Raw genomic sequence first — 19,520 nt, forward strand, 5'->3', positions numbered from 1 at the left:
ACTTTCTTGTTCTCATTTTAGTTTCTCTATCATCTGCGTTTAGCCTGCTAGCTCACAACAGGATGTGCCCCATGCGGGTGGGGGTGGGTGGGGGGAGCCACGGTGCTCCAGCAGGCGCTGGGGCCTGGATTCTGTGGGGCCTGGACACCACCACTACCTAAGCCTTCAGCTGAATTCCCCAGGGTGGAGTGTGTGTCCTGTTCAGGGGCTGAGTGTTCGTCTGTGTGTCTTGGATGGGGCCAAGCTGAAGAGCTCGAATTGGAAATTATTCACTTCTAGAATCACATTTCAGAAAAAAACAAATGGTTCCCATGAGCCCAGGTTCCCCACTCCTGCAGTCACTGCATGGGCCTGGACGTCACTCCTGTGTTCCCTGTTTCAGGCGCACAAACACAGGTGGCTGCCATGAGCATCCCCCACACACGCATCCCGGTGTGTTTCCGCCACACCATCCCCAGGCTGGATTCACGGAGCGCTTTCTGCCAGGAGCAGGGAACAGGGTGCAGGCCTGGGATGAACTGAGGACATCAGAATGAAATGCTCTAAGAGCCATGACCTCATGGCCAGAGACAGACTCTGGCTAAAATCACCCACAGTGACCTGACTTCGCAGCCCAAGCCGCTGTCTTCATCCATAAAATCAGGATCCAATCAACTTGGCCCAGGAACTCCATTCCCAAACAGATTTTCTTGGCCCAGACTTTAAAAATGTAAACACGGCCTCTCTTCCAGCCAGCACGTTTCAGCCGGCCGACCACAGCTTGCCCTTCTCCTGCACCACAAGGAAGGTGCTGCCACCCGCCAGGCCAGGAACCCAGCCCAAAGCCATGGTGTAGGCCTCTTAAGGACCAGGATTCCAAAACTGGGGTCCATTTCCCCAAAGGAAGTTCTCCTTTCTCCTCATGTGATGAGGTGGGGGCTGCTCATCAAGACACACATGGGGGTCGACCTCCACCTGGGATGGCACTGTCCCCATGCAGGGTTTCCTGGCTCCCACTCTCTCCTGTGTTATAAATAAACGGTAGAGAAAGAAAAACTGTGGCAGCACCTTTCCCTACCACCACCTCCACGGGGACGGCTGTTCCTTGCTACAATTACCAGCCCCCTCCAGCAGCGGAGGCCACGGGGCGACCCACCCGCGCTCCAGATCTGACAGCCCGACCCAGTGGACCAGGAGGACAGATCTTTTATGGTATTGTGGCAAAATCAACATAACTTTTTTTTTTTTTTTTTTTGAGATGGAGTTTCGCTCTTGTTGCCTAGCCTGGAGAGCAATGGTGTGATATTGGCTGACTGCAACCTCTGCCTCTTGGGTTCAAGCGATTCTCCTGCCTCAGCCTCCTGAATAGCTGGGATTACAGGTACCCGTCACCACACCCAGCTAATTTTTGTGTTTTTGGGGTTTCACCATGTTGGCCAGGCTGGTCTCGAACTCCTGACCTCAGGTGATCCACCCGCCTTGGCCTCCCAAAGTCCTGGGATTACAGGCATGAGCCACCATGCCTGGCCAACATAACATTTTTTTAAATGTAGCTTCCACCTCAGCCTCCCAAGGAGTTGACACTACGGGCGCACACCACCACACCCAGCTCATCATTTTTTTTTTTTTTAAGATTCTTTTTATTTTTTCAGCAACAGGATCTTACTATGTTGCCCAGGCTGCTCTCCAACTCCTGGACACAAGTAATCCTCCCACCTCAGCCTCCCAAAGGACTGGGATTATGGGCATGAGCTATTGCTTTAAAAATCTGATGGCCAGTGCAGTGCCTTTTATTCTGAGCCTCCACTCCACTAAGTGGTCTCCTCTGCTTCATGCCCCAGGGGCTCATGTGCCAAGGCGCTGGGGGACACACCCCAACTATGGGGAGTTGTGTTCCACCCAGGCCTCGCCTGAGATGCCCACTGGCTGTGACTGTTGGAGGCCAGTCTGTGAAGGTCACTGCAGCAACTCCCGCAGCCCACCCGTGAGGCATCTTCAGGCCACCACTGCTGGGAGCCGGGTTCTCCCTGCCACTCCAAGCCCAGGCCAGGCACCAGGACCCCTGTGATATTTTGATATAATAAAAAATACATATTTGGCCTCTGCCCCCATTCCTGACATAGATGTCCTAAAATCTGTCATCTCCTGAGCGATAGGAATGGCTGACACAGAGCTCCTAAATCCTTTGGAATTTTCTGGGTTATGGGGGCATCTTTTTTTTTTTTTTTCAAGACAGCATCTCGCTGTGTCACCCAGGCTGGAGTGTAGTGGTGTGATCACAGCTCACTGCAGCTTCCTGGGCTCAAGTGATCCACCCACCTCAACCTCCTGGGTAGCTGGGAGTACAGCTGCAGGCCACCACGCCCGGCTAATCATTTTTATTTTTTGTAGAGATGAAGTCTCCTTATGTTGTCCAGGCTGATCTCAAATTCCTGGGCTCAAGTGATCCACCTGCCTTGGCCTCCCGAAGGGCTGGGATGACAGGCATGAGCCCCTGCACCCGGCCAGGAGCATCTTTTGAGGAGACTCTTGGTGGGCTCCTGCATGACCTCAGGATGGGGGCTGGTTGCCAGGGAAACCAGCCCTGTGATTAGTGAGTCAGGACTTTCAGCTGCATCCCCCAACCTCGAGGGAAGGGAGAGGAGCTGAAGGTTGAGTCGATCACCAGTGGCCAGTGAGATAATTAATTATGCCTATGTAATGAAGCCTCCAGAAAAATCCCCAAGCTACAGGGCTCGGGGAGCTTCCAGAGAGAGAACACGTAGAGGCTCTGAGATGGTGGTGTCCAAGGAGGCCATGGAAGCTCCACGCCCTGCCCCACATGCCTTCCCCATGAGTGTCTTCATCTGTGTCCTTTGTAATATCCTTCATAACACAACGGTAAACATATATAAAGTGTTTCCCTGAGTTCTGTGAGCTACCCTAGCAAATTAACCACCCTTAAGACGGGGATCAGGGGAACTGAGATTTGTCACAGCTTGGGGCTTGCAATGGGCATGAAAAGTGAGGGCAGCCTTGAGGTCTGAGCCCTCAGCCTGTGGTGTTCGATGCCGTCTCCAAGAGGACAGCATCAGAGTGGAATTGAATGAGAGGACACCCAGCCGGTGTCTGCTGGAGAACGGGTTGCCTGTGGGGAGAAATCCCAAGTTTTGGTGACCTGAGGTGAAATATTCTGTATGGAGAGTGAGAGTGGAGAGAAAAAGCAGTGTTTTTTCCACAGCCCCCCATGCACCCAGCCATTGTGACGTTACTGCTTGTGATGGTAACTTGATGTGTCCGCTTGGCCAGGCCACGGCACCCAGTTGCTGGTGAAACCCCAATCCCGATGCTGCTGTGAAAGGTGTGTTTGAAGATGAAACTAACATTTAAAGCCGTGGACTTTACCTAAAGCAGACGACCTCCAGATTGCCCATTAGGGAGTGGCCTCATCCAGTGGACTGAAGGCCTTAAGAGAAAAGACCAGCATCCCCTCAGAGAAAGAATTCTGCCGCAGACTGCCCTGCGGGTGGCGCTGCGACATCAGCTCTTCCGGGGCTCCAGCCTGCAGCCGCCCTGCAGATTTCAGACTTCCCAGCCCCCACAGTCACACATCTGTACACACGGCTCACGGGAAAGACATGTGGGAAGACAACCAAGGCAGGATCACTTTCCAGCCATACACCAACACCTGCCTCAGCGGTATGTGCTTAGACCTCAGACTTACAAACGCTGTCTTCATCTGTGTGACTCACACCTGTAATCCCAGTACTCTGGGAGGCTGAGGCAGGAGGATTACCTGAGCCCAGGAGGTCGAGGCTGCAGTGAGTTATGACCACACCGTTGTACTCCAGCCTGGGTGACAAAGTGAGACTCTATCTCTTTTTTAAAAAAACAAAAAAGGAAACCATGCAAACTGCGGAGTCCTAATTAGGAAAAAGGAGCCAGGCTGGCGGGACCAGGTGAAAGCAGAGAGAAAGCAGATGAGTGATGGGTCTGCCTTCCTCCATGGTCCAGGACGGATAAACAAAGAGAGGAAGCCGCACGCTGTGGGTCTGTTTTTCTTTACCGCCCAGGACATGTGGCCCTCCCGAGCAGAAAACGCACAGAGCTCACAAACTTCCTGCTTATCAACAAACACCTCAATTTATCAAACACCTAGGCGGATAGAAAAACGGAAATTAGTTATCAATCAGCCCAAGTTCCATTCTATGAACTCCCCAGCCGGCCTTGGTCTCCCGGCAGGCAGCTCCTCTTTTGCTGATTCCGCCCACTGCAACCTTGCCACACATTTTCCTACTTCCTCTAATAAATCTTATTTTCTTTACCTACAGCTGTCTTGGTAAATTATTTTACCACCGCACCACTGGCCCAGTAAGTCACTGCTCACCCGCCACACAAACAAAATAAAAACCTAAAAGGTTCGACTCACTCCTATACCTAACAGAAGAATTAGGAGTCATGCTTTGACTTAGGATTTACTCCAAATGATATTTTACTTTAGGAAAAAATCATCTCTCTCCTCAAAGGATAAAATGCGCCAGGGTTGGGAGCTGAGTCTCAGGTGTTATGAATGTGCACAGATACCCTCCTCCTCCAGACCCCCAAGCTGTTCACCATCCTTGGCTGGAACATTTAGACATGGCAGCCGCTGCAACAGGAGCTCATTCTACTTTGTGCAGTTTTGTCTGTGTTAGGGTGTATTTTATTTTTTTTAGGCAAAGTCTTGCTTTGCTGCCCAGGTTGGAGTGCAGTGGCATGATCACAACTCACTGTAGTCTTGACCTCCCAGGCTCAAGAGATTCTCCCACCTCAGCCTCCCAAGTAGCTGGGACTACAGGTCCACCAGGCCCAGCTAATTCTGGGGGGGGTTTAGCCAAATATCTGGGTCTCTAAAACTTCTACCCACAGGTTATAATTCTATCCTCTTGCGTTACTTTTTAAAAAAATCCCTCCTGTCCAGCTTCCCTACCGCAGGGCAGTGCCTTTTGTGCTTGATCCAGCATCTCCCCAAAAGGGCCCCACCCCACTTCCTCCACAAGCCAACATGTAGAGACTTCTCAAGTCCACAAAGGGGGCTCTCCAATGCTCTGCCCTGAACCCACCCCAATCCTGCCCATTTTTTCCTGAAAAGAGTGAATGAAAATATTTACTATAAATCAGATACTACCACACCCTTTTGTTTCTTTTCTTTAAGAAACAAGCACAGTTGTTAAGATCTGTTTCAAATGAAGTTGGGTGATGGATACATGAGCGATCATTATTCTAGTCTCTGATTTGGGTATGTTTTTAACGTTCTAGAATGAAAGGGGTTTTTATTGATTGATTGAATTTTTTTTTTTTCTTCCTGAGACAGAGTCTCGCTCTATCCCCCAGGCTGGAGTGCAGTGGTATGGAGTGCAGTGGTGCAATCTCAGCTTGCTGCAACCTCTGCCTCCCGGGTTCAAGCGATTCTCATGCCTCAGTCTCCCAAGTAGCTGGGATTACAGGCACCTACCACCAGGGCTGGTTAATTTTTGTATTTTTAGTAGAGATGAGATTTCACCATGTTGGCCAGGCTGATCTCAAACTCCTGACTTCAGGTGATCCGCCCGCCTCGGCCTCCCAAAGTGCTGGGATTACAGGCAGGAGCCACCACACCTGGCCTATTGATTGATTTTTTAAAATGCTTCCTCCCTCCCAGGGAACTGTGAATGGAGCCTTTCTTTAAAATATATATTTTTTATCTATATATATATGTATACATTTCAGATATGGGGATCTCATTATGATGCCCAGGCTGGTCTTGAACTCCTGGCCTCAAGTGATCCTCCTACCTCGGCCTCCCAAAGCGCTGGATGACAGGCACGATCCCGGTCAAGCCTTCCTTTAACCACAGCTCTGGAGACTGCGCTGCCGCTTGGGCGACCGGGGCTGCCAGGGTTTCCGGAGGGAACGGCCTCCTGACTGCGCTGGGCTTCCTCCAGGTGAGCTCAAGACCCGCAGGGCTTCCCTATGGCCAGCCGTCCAGGCTTTCTTCGGATGCAGGTGGCCGGAGAGCGCTCACGCAGGGTCAGTGCTGGCAGCCGGGGGAGCAGCACCGGCTCGGCCCGAATGAGCAGCGTCACACGGTGCACTGAGCTCCCGCTCCCGCCCGCCCCGCGCCCGGACCTCCGCCCGCCCCGCCCCTCCGCCCGCCCCGCGCCTCCGCCCGCCCCGCGCCTCCGCCCGCCCCGCGCCTCCGCCCGCCCCGCGCGCCCCGCCCCCGCCCCGCGCCTCCGCCCGCCCCGCGCGCCCCGCCCCCGCCCCGCGCCCGCCCCGCCCGCCCCGCGCGCCCCGCCCGCCCCGCGCCCGGACCTCCGCCCGCCCCGCCCCTCCGCCCGCCCCGCGCCTCCGCCCGCCCCGCGCCCGGGCCTCCGCCTGCCCCGAAGGTGAAGGACGCGAGCTCCCCACGCTGCCCCAGGGGATGGTGCAGAGGCGTCCTCCCTGTCGGCGTCCCCACTCCACATTCCGGCGTCCTCGGAACAGCCGGCACAGGCCGGGCTCGCGCCAGCCAGCCAGGCTGCCCCAGACGCAGGCGCTCAGGGAAAGGCAGGGGCCAGCCCGAGCTGCCGACCCAGCTGCTCCTCCGAGCAGAAGCCAGGTGAGGAGGCGAGGATGGAGGGAGAAAAACCTCATCCCACAAGGAAAGCTTGGTGACCCCGTCTCCAGGGGCAGAACTCCCCTCCCAGGAATGAGCATTGCACAACGCGGTTCCTCCCGTTGCATCTGGTTCTGAGCGAGTCCGCCGCAGCTGCAGGCCCGGGCACCCCGCCGGGCAGACCCCCCCGGACCTCCGGGGCCCCGTTTCTACTGCAAGCAGCTGGGGGCCAAGTGTGCGCCCGGGCACGTCTCTTGGCCTCTCCCAGGCTCGGCTCCCCCATGTAAGAAGGTGGACGATGTCCGCCCTGGACAGGACCGCGGTCGCGAGAGGTGCCCGGGCCAGGCAAGGGCCACGAGCCCAGATCTGCTGGTTTCTCCCTCGATTCCACGCGTGGGCGTGAAGCGTACTTTTGGGAGTCAGGCACAAGTGTGACTTAGTAAGGAAGGGCGAGCGTTGCTGGGATGGGTGGGGAAAATGTTTTCTGCATCACGGGGCCAGCTGGAGAGGGGAGTGGCCGCCGCAGGATTCCTGGGTGCAGCTGAGACAGCTGGGGCGGGGCGTGCTGGGCTGACACGGAGTTCAGCTCTCCAAATAGCCCTCGCGCCACTGTCCAGAACAGACGGTAAGAATTTCTCGGGACTTCTGTCTGGAAGTTTGCGGTTGACAAGGCGTTTTTTACCTACATGATCACAGTAGCTTTCCCAGCAAGGCTGTTAGCTAGAGAAGGTGCCTGCCCTGCCCTGGAGCCTGAGAGAGGACGAGTTGCAGGCTTGTCCAAGAGAAAGGCCGGGGGGACCCAGCCACCCACCTCCCTGCCCCCTACTACCCTTCCTTCCAAAAAGCACTCAGGACCAAGCCTAGGACTCGCTACAAAGGTCGGTTCCTAGCTAGACTGGTGGGGACTGACTAGGAATGGAATCCAGGCAAACACCTGGCCCATCATAATCAGGTGCAAACCATTCTGACTCTATTTTTTAATGCCATCCTAATTTATAATACGTTAAACTCTGAGAAAGGCCTAGAGCGAGCCACTTTGCTAAGGCAGGCATTATTCAATTTTTCCTTATTCCTATCATCATATTCTGGGTCCTCCTCTCAGAAAGGGAAAGTCCTGCATGGCAAGTTTTCTGCCGTCTAGTCTCTCCATTCACAATCATTCGCTAAGGGCATTGGCATAGGAAGTAACACGCTGAGTCTCACGCACAACACACAGGAAATGTCCTCTTTAACCGTCAGGAACATACATTCTAGTACCGGAGGTGGGACTTCTGAATGTGAAAGGCGGGATCCTATGCTGGGGCAGGGCTTGGTGAGTGCAGAGGCTGTGGTGGGTACTGTCAGGCCTCTGAGCCCAAGCCAAGCCACCACATCCCCCGTGACTTGCACGTAACTGAAGAATCACAAAAGAAGTTAAAATGCCCTGCCCCGCCTTAACTGATGACATTCCACCACAAAAGAAGTGAAAATGGTCAGTCCTTGCCTTAAGTGATGACATTACCTTGTGAAAGTCCTTTTCCTGGCTCATAAACCTCCCCCACTGAGCACCTGGCGACCCCCACTCCTGCCCGCCAGAGAACAACCCCCCCTTTGACTGTAATTTTCCTTTACCTACCCAAATCGTATAAAACGGCCCCACCCTTATCTCCCTTCGCTGACTCTCTCTTCGGACTCAGCCCGCCTGCACCCAGGTGAAATAAACAGCCGTGTTGCTCACACAAAGCCTGTTTGGTGGTCTCTTCACACGGACATGCATGACAGGTACAGACAGGAGGTGGTCGCTCAGCTCTCACAGAGCTACATGGTGATGTCCTGCCTACCTGGAATCTGGGACCTGAAAAAGAGCACATGGGCTCATCGTAGCCTGGAGGTGCAGACCGTGAAGATCAAGTTGATTTAATCCAATCCACAGGGGTAAAAATAGCTTAAAAAAAGGATGAACATTCCATTGGTGCTTTTAACTGAGAAAGTGCAGCACAGTTTTGGATATCTTTGCTGGCAGCTGTTCATTATGCAACAGTTCAGCTGGTGGCAGGAAGGGCAGGAAGAAAGATGAGCAGATCCAAAAGATCCAGAGATGGGGAAGGGGCCGGGAGGAGGGGAGGGAAGTGGGTAAGGGTCTTTTCAGAGGTGAAGGGCAGAAGTCCCAGAGGTGGATGGGCTTTCTTTTTTTAAGCTGTTTTTACCCCTGTGGATTGATTGTGGTGAGCCAAAATCACACCACTGCACTCCAGCCTGGGCAACAAGAGCATAGTTCCGTCTCAAAAAAATAATACTTACATATAATGTAATATATTATTATATATCTCATATATATCTATATATATGTCTCATAAAATCTTAACCGTTTTTACATGTACAGGTCAGTAGCATTAAACATATTCACATTGTTCTGCAACAGATCTCCAGAATGTGTTCATCTTACAAGACTCATCTATTATCATCTATTACTTTTTTTCCTTCTTTTTTTTTTTTTTTTTTTTTTTTTCCTGAGACAGTCTTGCTCTGATGCCCAGGCTGGAGTACAGTGGCGCGATCTCAGCTCACTGAAATCTCCTCCTCCCAGGTTCAAACAATTCTCAGCCTCCCCAGATTCTAGGATGACAGGTGCCTACCACCAAGCCTGGTTAATTTTTGTATTTTTAGTAGAGATGGGATTTTACCATGTTCACCAGGCTGGTCTCAAACTCCTGACCTCAGGTGATCTGCCCGCCTCAGTCTCCCAAGGTGCTGGAACTACAGGCATGACCCACCGCGCCCGACCTCATCTATTACTTTTTAATGGAAAAGTAATAAAAGAGTATTTTCAAACACGTGAGCCCCAAAGGTAATAAAAGAACATTTTCAAACATGTGTAAGAGAGTTGTTCTGTTTCTGCTGCTTTCAAAACTCCCAGGGTGAGGGTGTCTTTCCTTACTTCACCTGCTCCCACCCTAAGTCTTGGGTTGGGAGATTCCAGAGTTGGTTTTCAACTGGCTCCCCCTGCCCATCCTGGAGCTTCTCTCCCCTCCTCCCAGCTCCTGCTTCAGCCACAAGTCCCTGCCAGCATGTGTTCAAGACCAGGGGCCAGGCTGCGGGGGTGGAGGTTGAAAGTCCACAAATGTGTTGGGGCGTGTGACAGTGGGGCTCTGGGGCAGCCCAGGAGTTTGGGCTCCTTACATGTGGCTTGATTCAACCCCCCAGTGTTGCAGAGGAAGACGCTGAGGCTCAGAGGCCACACAGCTAGTTAGGGGTTCATCAGGGACTAAGCCGAGGGTCCTGTCACCTCACTCAGAGCCCTTCCTCCTAAAACGCACTGAAGACAGAAGGGTCATGCTCCGCAGGGAAAAGCACCCCATCACAGCTGTGCGTGGGATATGCACCCCATATGCTGAACTGCTGTACAGGCCAGTCAGCCACTTAGCATGAGACAGTTGTCAGATCACGTGTTACAGACTGGACTTGCTGCACTCTCTACACAAATATTCTTGATTATGTACTTCATGGATAGATGCTCACTATCGTCTTGTTAGAGATGAAATGGGGTGGCGAGGAGATGTTGGTTAAAGGAAACACAATTTCAGTAATAGGAGGAATAAGTCGCTGAGAGCTGTTACAACATGGTGACTGCTTAGTAACAATGTATCGTGTTCCTGAAAATTGCTAAGAGAATAGAGTTTGAGTGTTCTTGTCACAAAAGAGTAAGTATGTGAGGTAATGCATACGTTAATAGCTCGATGCAAGGCTGGGCACGGTGGCTCACGCCTATAGTACCAGGACTTTGGGAGGCTGAGGAGGGGAGATCACCTGAGGTCGGGAGTACGAGCCCAGCCTGAGCAACATGGAGAAACTCTGTCTCTACTAACAATACCAAATCAGCTGGGCGTGGTGGCACATGCCTGTAATCCCAGCCACTCGGGAGGCTGAGGCAGGAGAATCGCTTGAACCCGGGAGGCGGAGGTTGTGGTGAGCCAAGATCATGCCATTGCACTCCAGCCTGGGCCACAAGAGCGAAACTCCATCTCAAAAAATAATAATAATAACATCAATTATTACTAACATTATTACTGTTATTAATAACATCAATTATCCACAATTGTCCTCAAAGATTTAGAAAAACAAAAACAACAAAAGGGATCAATCAACATTTCCTAGCGCAACAAGTGGCCCATGCTGGGGCCAGGCCACTGATCTCGAGGCTCTGGTTGAGAGTTGCCTGCGTGTGACCGCTGATACGGCAGGACTTGTGCCCCACCACCTCCTGACTCATCATCACAGGAAGGAGGCCCGTGGAGGCAACTCCTCTGGGGCTGCCCTGCAGCTCACACTGGGCAGGGCCTCCCAGAGAGGCCACCTCAAGTCTTTGTGAAGTTGAGGCTCCTGCTTCTTAAAGTAAAACCAGAGGTGCTTCCTGTCCTTTGAAATTCTGAGCCTGGAAGGACTTAACTCATTTTAAAAATGGTAATAACTGAAAATCTAATGAATCTGCAGGCCTCTAAGGACATTGTCCTGGGTGTTCCCTGCCATAGGAGGCACTGTTGCCCCAGATCATAGCCCAGAAGGCAGTGGCCGGACTTCCCGGACAGATGCTTCCTGCCCTGGCTGGGAGTGCCCAGGGCAGCTGGGGAGAGTGGTTCCCGGGGACCTGGAAGGCTGGGAAGTGACCAGGGCCCTCCAGCTGGAGCTCACCCTCCATTCCTCTCCCTCAGAATTTACAGAGTCCAGTCACCCTTCCCCAAATTCCTCAAACTGTTGCTCACCTGTCAGTTGGTCTTAAATCAATGTAAGAGGCAAACTGTCTTCAAAAGGCTCATAGAGAATGTGTATTATGAAAAAACTATGCATGGATTTCAGAATGTTTTTACACCAAAATAAACTCACATGAACTTGTTATAACATGTCTGAATAAGATAGAGTTTGAGGCACTAAGAAGGATAAGACATCAGTTTGACAGGAGCTTCTATCAGAGCAACATCAGTTTTGCTAAAATTGAAACAAGAACAAATACCAAGACCCTCCCTGAATGACAAAGCTCTGTCACAGCCTTCCCTGTCATTACCCACTCTAGCAGCACAGCTGGCCCTCTGTATCTGTGGGTTCCACATCGATGGATTCAACTGACCGTGGATTGGAAATACCCCAAAAAAAAATTACATCTCTACTGAACACATACGGGCTTTTCTTCTTGTCATTATTCCCTAAACAATACAGCATAACTATTTACATAGCATTTCCATTGTGTTAGGTATAAGTAATCTGGAGATGATTTAAAGTATACAGCAGGTTAGAAGCAAATGCTAAGCCCTTTTATATAAGGGACTTGAGTATCCTTGGATTTTGGCATCCAAAGGAGATCCTGAAACCAATCCCGCAAGAATACCGAGAGCCAGCTGTACTGTCCTAACACCTCTGTGTCCTCCCATCTTCCACATGGTGCCATCATCCTCCTCCTAAAATCTCTTCCATGCATTTTATACTTTCTGTCTTGGCTGCCATTCCCCATCTGTTCACGTATGGTGTCCACTTTTCCACTAGATCGTCAACATGTTTGTCATAGTTGTTTTAAAGTCCTATTGGATAGTTCCAACATCTGGGCCAGGCCTGGGGTTGGTTCTGCTCATTGCTGTCTCCCAACAATAGGCTGGGTTTTCTCTTGCCTTTTCCTATAACTTCTGTAGATAAAAACAGAAGAGATTGGGATGAATGATACTGATGCCTGGAAATGGGCGTGCCTCTTGTCTTGTATGGACATCACATCAGTGTGAGAGCTGGAGTCGATCTCGCCGGTGGTGAGCTGGGCTTGGGTTGTATGGTGGTGGTAGTAGCCCTCACAAGCAAAATCCCCTCCAGCAGCGGCTGCTGTGACCCTGGGCTTTATTTATGTTGACTCTGGGCTGTCAGATGGTTGTTTTTCTTTAAAAGCTTTACTGAGCTCACCTACCACACAATTGACCCATTTCAAGCATTCAATGGTTTTTAATATAGTCACAGATTTGTGCACCCATCACCACAATCAATGTTAGAACATTTTCATCACCCAAAAAGAAACCTCACCACCCTCACCTGCACCTGCCACTCTCCCAACCCTACCCAGCCCCTCCTCTACTTTCTCTCTGCTTTCTGTCCTGCTCCTTTCGTAGAAATGGACTCATACAGCATGCGCCCCCCTGTGCCTGGCATCCTTCACTCGCACTCTGCTGTCCAGGCTCATCCCATCTAGCACGCGTCAGTGCTTCATTCCCCCTTATTGCAGCACAGTACTGCATTGTGTGGGTGTCTGTGGGGCGAGGGGTTCTCCCCGCTCCTGCTCCATCCTCAGCTATCCTGTCCCTGCTTGGCTGGCCCCGGAGGAGGCCTCCCTCCATGCTCTGGCTTGGCATTCAGTGTTTTTCTCCTGGTGGAGGCTGGGGAGATGCCAGATTCTCCTGGTCCAGTCCTGCTCCTGGTCAGGCCCCCTGAACCTGGGCCTGAGGCTTTCTCAGTGACCCCGGGGCTCCCTCTAGGCTGTCACACTCCTCTGGTACCTATGGGGAGTGGCCTGGCCTTGCAGGGGAGCTCAGACTGGGAAGTACAGCAGCCGCATCTGCACTCCTGCACCAGGAGGGGTTGCTCTGGTCCTTATCCCACTCTGGTTTCTCTCACCAAAGCCCAGTGGAGGCCCCGGGAAAAGAGCTGCCGAGGGGTGGGCTCCTGTGTCTGGGGCTTCCAGGCCCTCTGAACGGTGGGACGAGCACATGTGCGTTGCTCATGGAGCCTGTTAGCATTTGAGCCACTCTCCTTCCCACTTTAGGAGCCCCTGCTGGGCTTTGCCAAAAGTGGAACAGGTTGCATCTCCTCTCTCTTGGATAGGCCCTGTCCCTCCTTGGAAGTTGGCTGGAATTCTATGTCCACCAGGCCTGTGCCCACTGCTGTCACCCTATCTGTGGCACTCTGGGACAGCTATTTAGGGCAGAGTCTAGCTCTTTGTGTCCCTAGAGCCAAGAACAATGGATGGTATGCAGCTGACACTTAATATATGTGTACTGCATGAAAGAGAACTGATAAATTAGTGATTCTTAAACAGGGGTGCACGGCAAGATTTCCAGGGAGTGAACCCCCCACCACATCATCTCCACCCCACCACAGCTCCACCCCACCACAGCTCCACCCCACCAATCTCCACCCCACCACAGCTCCACCCCACCAATCTCCACCCCACCACAGCTCCACCCCACCACATCTCCACCCCACCAATCTCCACCCCACCACAGCTCCACCCCACCATAGCTCCACCCCACCACAGCTCCACCCCACCACAGCTCCACCCTACCTCATTTGGAAGCACTGTCAGCCTTTGATTCAAGCCAGGGGGTCCCTGGGTCGGGCTCCCCCAGCGTCCCCCATAGAGTGAGCCTCGTGCAAGGTCAAGGAGGTGTGCCTCTGTGTTGCAGGCCTCCCTCCGGGCGCCCACCCTGGAACTCTCTGAGCCCTGGGCCTGCACCCAGCGATGTGGGCCCCACCGCCTCCCTGCAGCAGGCCTCACCACCAGCACGTGTGCTCCCGCCAGCTCGGGGAGGGTGACCGCTTGGATGTAAAGAGTCAGATGTCCACTGTGTTCAAACAGGGCCCCGTGGTGCAGACAAGAGCTGCTAAAGTAAGGGGACCAGGCTGAGGGCTGGGGCCAGCTCTCCAATGTGGTCCAAATCAGCAGAGAATTCTGAGCGACCCACCAGGAAGTTCTCAGTTCAAACCCGGCCCACTAGAGCGACATAAAAGTACGTGTTTGTCAAAGCATGAAAATAAAACATATTATTAGTAATATTCCATAACGTTAAACCCAGTCATGTGCCACTTGGGCCCCCATCTGCACACTCACCCGGGGCCCTGTAGATGCAGGGAGAGCCTGCCGTCGACAGCCAGCCTCCAGCGAGGGCCATCTTGCCTGATTCACACACCACCCTCAGCGTTGGGTGCTCTGGGATGCCACGTTACAGATGAGGGTCTCAAGGTGCACGGAGGCCAGTCATAGGAACTACTGGCCCATCATAAAGCACAGGCCTCCAGAGTCAGGCCCACCCCAGCAGCCTGACCTGAGAGCCCTTGTACTATGCTGGGTTGCCCCGTCCCAGGCACTCCCTGGGACTCTCTGGAACAGGCTCCTCTCACATCCATTTGGCCTGTGAGCATGGTTCTCTGGTTGATCAAATATATATTTTTTAAATACTCTATGTGAAACATTATTTTTCTTTAAAAAAAAATTTTGGGCCGGGCGCGGTGGCTCAAGCCTGTAATCCCAGCACTTTGGGAGGCCGAGAAGGGCGGATCACGAGGTCAGGAGATCGAGACCATCCTGGCTAACACGGTGAAACCCCGTCTCTACTAAAAAATACAAAAAACTAGCCGGGTGAGGTGGCGGGCGCCTGTAGTCCCAGCTACTCGGGAGGCTGAGGCAGGAGAATGGCGGGAACCCGGGAGGCGGAGCTTGTAGTGAGCCGAGATCCGGCCACTGCACTCCAGCCTGGGCGACAGAGTGAGACTCTGTCTCAAAAAAAAAAAAAAAAAAAAAAAAATTTCCAGGCACCGTGGCTCACGCCTGTAATCCCACACTTCGGGAGGCTGAGGCAGGCGGATTACCTGAGGTCAGGAGTTCAAGACCAGCCTGGCCAACATGGTGAAACCCTGCCTCTACTAATAACACAAAAATTAGCTGGGTGTGGTGATGTGCGCCTGTGATTCCAGCTATTTGGGAGGCTGAGGCAAGAGAATCACTTGAACCCAGGAGGCGAGGTTTCAGTGAGCCAAGATGGCACCACTGCACTCCAGCCTGAGTGACAGAATGAAACTGTCTCAAAAAAAAAAAAACTAATATGAACTGCTTCATGAATTTGCATGTCATCTTTGTGCAATGTCACAGTAGTCTTCTCTGTATCATTCCAATTCCAGTATACATGCTGCCAAAGCAAGTACGAAATATTATTTTTCAAAAGAATTAGAACCCAAGAGAATACGTTAACTCGACTGCGCAAACACAGTCTAGCGTTTAGCAGGTCCCCAGACCGCCTTTATAAACTTCGACGCCCCCATTTGTAACCAAGACCACTCAGGCTGACTGACCTCAGAATACTATGGGTCAGGGTTACATTCATCCACCCACCGATACTGGCCCCGGTGCCCACTCACCAGATCAGGAGGACCGTGGCTGCCCTTCCCAGAACCTACGGAGAGTAAATTCTGACAACGCTTCGCTGAAGGTGCCAGATAGCAGGACAGCTCACTCCTAGCCTAACTCAGAACTGATGCCTGCTCGCCTGGCTTGCCACTGAGAGCCGCAGGTTCCTTTCCCCAGCGAGGCAGTGGGGAGGAGCAAGTGTGTTTCTGTCCTTGAAGTCCACGTGGCAACACCCAGGGCCCAGAGAGAGGTCAACACTGGGGCACCCCAGCCTTCCCAGCCTCCCCATGGCACCCTCCCACTCTCCACTTCTTGTCCCTGCCTCTGCCTCTCCCTGCACAGTTGGCAGGTGGAATGCCCACTTCTTTCTGGAGAAGCTCCATCCTTTATCCACCAAGAAGAACGTCACACAAAAACGCCAGGGTCTGATGTCATTCATTTTTCCAGATTTGGGGGTTTAGTTGAAAATGACACCACCCATGGCCATTACCAGCCCAGTTCAAGAGCCAGATCGGCCCCTCCGGGTCCCCTTCCCCAGGGACTTCTCAGCATTTGGAGAGGATGAGACCCTCCTGTCTTCATCCTCAGCGCAGCTCAGAAAAGGGCGGGAGAGGAAGAGACACCCATCAGCCATCTCCCACAGTCCAGGTGTGTGTAAACACCAGCACTCAAACCTGGGCAGTGAGCCTGGAATCCTTACTACACATGCATGAAACAGAAGCAGGTGTTCTGAGAAACAAGACTGTGATCAAAGGCATGGAAGAGACAGCAAGAGGAGGAGGAAAGCGGGCAGACAGGAGTGCATGGGTAATGTGGCTCACCCAGAGCACCAAGTCATGAATGCCATCACTGCCTTTGACTCAGGCGAGGAGCCCTGTCCTTGGCCTGCCCCCTCCTTACGGGGCCACTGGGATGTGCCCACAGCTCCTAGATGGCACCTCAGCCCCCAGACCTCAGGAGTCCCTGCCCAGACCTCCCCAAACCTACTCCTACGGCCCCTTCCTCCTGCAGGGTGGCCTGGGATGGCTGTGAGTGGGTGAGGACTGAAGTGTCCACAGGCATGTACCAGGAGACCCATCTCTGTGTGGGACAGAATTGGAGGTGGGGAGAAAGGCGGGTGTTGAAAGTGAGGACTGCAGGCTGAGACCAGCCGCCCCACTTCCATGTCCTGATGCAAATCAACGAGGAGCCCAAGAATTCTGATTTCTTTCTTTTTTTAATTTTCTCTCTTTTTTTTTTTAAATTGAGACAGGGTCTCACGCTGTCATCCCGGCTCGAATGCAGTGGCATGATCACAGCTCACTGCAACCTCCGCCTCCCAGGTTCAAGCAATCAATCCTCCCACCTCAGACTCTGGAGCAAGCTGGGTACAGGCATGTACCACCATGCCTGGCTAATTTTTTAACTTTTTGTAGAGACAGAGGTCTCACTATATTGCTCAGGTTGGTCTCGAGGTCCTGGGCTCATGCAATCCTCCCATGTCAGCTTTGGGAAGTAACAGGATTACAGGTGTGAACCACTGTGCCCGGCCTAGCCTGAGAATTCCAAACTGGAACCCAGCTTTCCAGATACCACGGTGTATTTTTTAAGGTAGGAGAAGAGAATGTACCCTCTATGACTTTTGCGGCTTGTGTGCATTTGGCCACACCGCGTCACAAACAGCCTCGCCCAGGGGCAGTGAGGGTAGGGGACCAGAGCCTGGAGAGCCCCAGGCCAGGCGGACAGGTCAGGGCTTCACCTGCTGGCTCGCAGAAGGGGGTGGCCAACAGACACCAGGGAAGTCAGGGCTGGGATTCAAAGACAGGCCAAGGCTGCAGAGAGACCTGGAGCCATTTTAGGAAAGAAACGTGAATTCAGGCTTTGCACAGCAGAACTGTCCCCATGTCCTTCCTGGGGAGGCCTTGGTTCATTCTGCGGGGAATCCCTTGTGTCTTCCCTCTGATGGGAGGGAAGGGAGACAAGCTTTGCAGGGGGAAGGTTTCCTCCCGGTCTCCTCATCCTCCAGCACCGCGTTGCTCCAGACAAAGCGCACTCCGCAGGTACCAACCCCTGCAGACAGCGCAGAGCGCAGAGCGCAGAGCGAGCAGGAGCCCAGAAACCAGCAGGTCGTCTTGTCCCTTGTCAAATCCAAGTGACAACGGACTTCCTGAGGCCACGCTAACTAGACCTACTTTCTGGCTCGATCAGACCCCTGGACCTAAATTCCACCCAAGGACTAGCACTGAAAGGGTGCCTATTTCAGCAAACGACCAAAGCTTCTAAAGTAAGCTCTTTTAAACCACTTGATGGCTGGATTTCTTAGAGAGCGAGACTAAAGTTGGAGGAAGGGTTCCTCCAGGGATGCACAGGCCCTCCGCTCCCCACACTAGACTTCGGGCCGGCCAGATGGGTTAAGATAGCCTCGTTGGAGTCAATAATTAAGCAATGGAAACAAACAGCCTAAATAAGGGTGTTGAGGACTCAGGAGAAGGTGGCTGGGTAATCTCAGGCTCAAAGTTTGAAATGGGAGCGCAGGAGCTGGGCTGTGGCCGCCTCCTCTGCTACCTGGGCGTGTGGCTGTGTAAAGAGGTGTGGGGACCCGAAAAAAGGCCGAGGAGCTGCACTGGGGTGGAGACAGCAGTGGGGAGGCGGGGACCCAAGGCTTAAAAAAAATTCCTTAATTTGGAAACATTTGGAAAACTCCAAAAGAAAAACTTTTAAAGTTCTCCACTCCCTTCCAAACACGCAAACATGTACACAAACAATTAGGATTTTCCCAAAGTTTTCATCTAAAAAGAAAGTGCCAGTGCAAATTACAGAACATCGTCGCTTCCTCCTGTGCGGCGTTTCCAAGGGCCTGGGAGGGGACGCAGAGGCTCCCCTGGAGGTCCCAGTCTGAAGCGTTCAAGTGAGGAAACTCCCGCAAAAGCCCTGATGCATGCACACCGACCGCAGACGCCGGAGCATCCCGCATTTTGGAGGCTGAAAGGCTCTCGGTGGTCCCCTACGGTAACCTTTTCCGTTAACAGAGGAGTCCGCTGAAGTGCACTGTCAACTAGAAACAGCTAGAATTAAAATCCAAGTCACCCGGCCCGCATCCGCGGTCATTAAAATCCAAGTCACCCGGCCCGCATCCGCGGTCATTAAAATCCAAGTCACCCGGCCCGCATCCGCGGTCATTCCCTTCCACCACGCAAAACTGGCCGGGAAGACGGACTCGCGCGCGCCCTCCCAGGCCGAAGCGCATTTCTTCGCTAACGCGTGAGGGGTCGGCTGCGTAGACCCGGCGCAGGGGGTGTTCATTCGGATCCAGCTCTATAGTCACCTGAGCTAAACCCCGTTCCAAAGGGGTGGGGGTCGTCGGAGCGGAAGGGCCCCTGTATCTCCGGAGACGGAAACAGCAGGACGGGGAGGCCCTAAAAACGTGCGCCCGGGGTGCGGCCGGGGGCGCAGGGATCAGAGACCCCGAAAAGCTCCACCGCCGCGCCCCAGGGCCGTCTCCCCGCTGGGCTGGGCTCGCCGCGGGCGGCTGCAGGACTCCGGGCGCAGCGCTGGGACCCCGCGGGCCACGTCGGCTCCGCCGCCCCGACGCCCCGGCCCGACTCGCGTCTCCCTCGGGCGCGGCACCGCGAGGGGCAGCAAAACGGGGGTGGGGGCGGGCGCCGCGCCCCTTCCCGTCTCCTCCCCGCCAGCCCCTGGCCCGTCCTTTTCCGCCCGGCTCCCGGCGAGGGTCCCCGACTGGCGTCCGCGTCCTTCCTCGCCCGCTGCAGGCTGGGCCGCGGCGTCGAGCGGGGGCGGCGGGGCGGGGCCCACAGCCATTGGCGAGCGGCGGGGCGGGGG

General features: G+C 53.5%; 1 long non-coding RNA gene and 1 other non-coding gene across 2 annotated transcripts; both read right to left on the reverse strand.

Moving 5' to 3' along the window:
• Positions 1-15,393: 15,393 nt before the first annotated feature.
• On the reverse strand, positions 15,394-15,495 carry LOC112426139 (U6 spliceosomal RNA). Its single transcript, XR_003017421.1, has one exon. It is a non-coding gene; the product is annotated as a U6 spliceosomal RNA (small nuclear RNA).
• A 2,848-nt stretch (positions 15,496-18,343) lies between these two features.
• On the reverse strand, positions 18,344-19,411 carry LOC139360084 (uncharacterized). Its single transcript, XR_011617171.1, has 2 exons — positions 19,006-19,411; positions 18,344-18,735 (listed from the first exon to the last, which is right to left on the reverse strand). It is a non-coding gene; the product is annotated as an uncharacterized lncRNA (long non-coding RNA).
• Positions 19,412-19,520: the final 109 nt, after the last annotated feature.

The sequence above is a fragment of the Macaca nemestrina genome, chromosome 19 (genome assembly GCF_043159975.1).
Source record: "Macaca nemestrina isolate mMacNem1 chromosome 19, mMacNem.hap1, whole genome shotgun sequence".
In the NCBI taxonomy this organism is placed as follows: domain Eukaryota; kingdom Metazoa; phylum Chordata; class Mammalia; order Primates; family Cercopithecidae; genus Macaca; species Macaca nemestrina.